Genomic DNA, 1,039 nt, shown 5'->3' with positions numbered 1-1,039 from the left:
TATAAAAAATTAGGCTGCATTAATGCAGCTGCTTTTATTAATGCTGCTTTTATTAATAAAAGCAGTTAATTAGTAGTATGTATTCTGTTTCTTTACTCTTTGATCAAGAGCCCCATTCTTCTTTTTCTTCTTTCGACTTCTAAGAGATTGTAAGTACATATTGTAAGTATATACTATACGTATAGTATTTAACTATAGACTGAATAATAATACCTAACTAGCTCACGCCTGCAGTTAAAACTTTATAAATTAAATAAAATAAGTAAAAGTTGTTACGTGATTTTTATTTTATTAATATTTTATTTTATTAAAAAAAAACAAATAGTTTTCATTTTATGTATATGAGGATACATAAAATGAAAACTATTTGTTTTTTTAATTACTTTTCAATATCCCATTGACTTTGAGATACTTATTCATCTTTACATTTGAATTACGAAAATTAAAGGCTTACAACATTTTAATTTTATGATATTATCACTGGCATCTTTACTGCATACAGGCAATAACATATATAAAGTTGTACCACACAAAGTATATCCGTGAACTTTTAACACCACAGCGTGCACGAAGGCTTGCTTTTAAAAGCTCAACTAAGCAGATTTTTGACGAATACAAACAAAAAAGCAATTTACAAGAAATAAAGTAAAATAGTCAAATTAGGACTTTGTAGAATTCTAATTTACGGAACTTTCTTGCCTTAACCGCTAACAGGCGAGATGTTCTTTATTACATGTCGTAAATTGTGGTAGAGCTGCACCAGTACAGTACCTACGTACCTACAATTTTATATCTATTTTGTCCAATATTTGTGCCACCTCTCACCTGTCCGGGTCACCTCATGAGGTTGCGTGTTCAGATAAGAATACTAAAAAACTTTATAAGAGGTGTCTTACCAGGTAAAAACTTTTTATATACGGACATTTCATACATCGGAAACTTTAGAGTATGTTTCTTATAATCTCATCGTTTTGTGTATCAAATAAACATACCGTTTAAGTGTAGCGTAAACCTTATTTATATTTAGATAATTAAGTAT

Source organism: Epargyreus clarus, unplaced genomic scaffold (genome assembly GCF_041222505.1).
Source record: "Epargyreus clarus isolate Ecla_fem2 unplaced genomic scaffold, WU_Ecla_fem_2.2 ptg000026l, whole genome shotgun sequence".
Lineage (NCBI taxonomy): Eukaryota > Metazoa > Arthropoda > Insecta > Lepidoptera > Hesperiidae > Epargyreus > Epargyreus clarus.
This window is presented reverse-complemented; position numbering follows the sequence as displayed.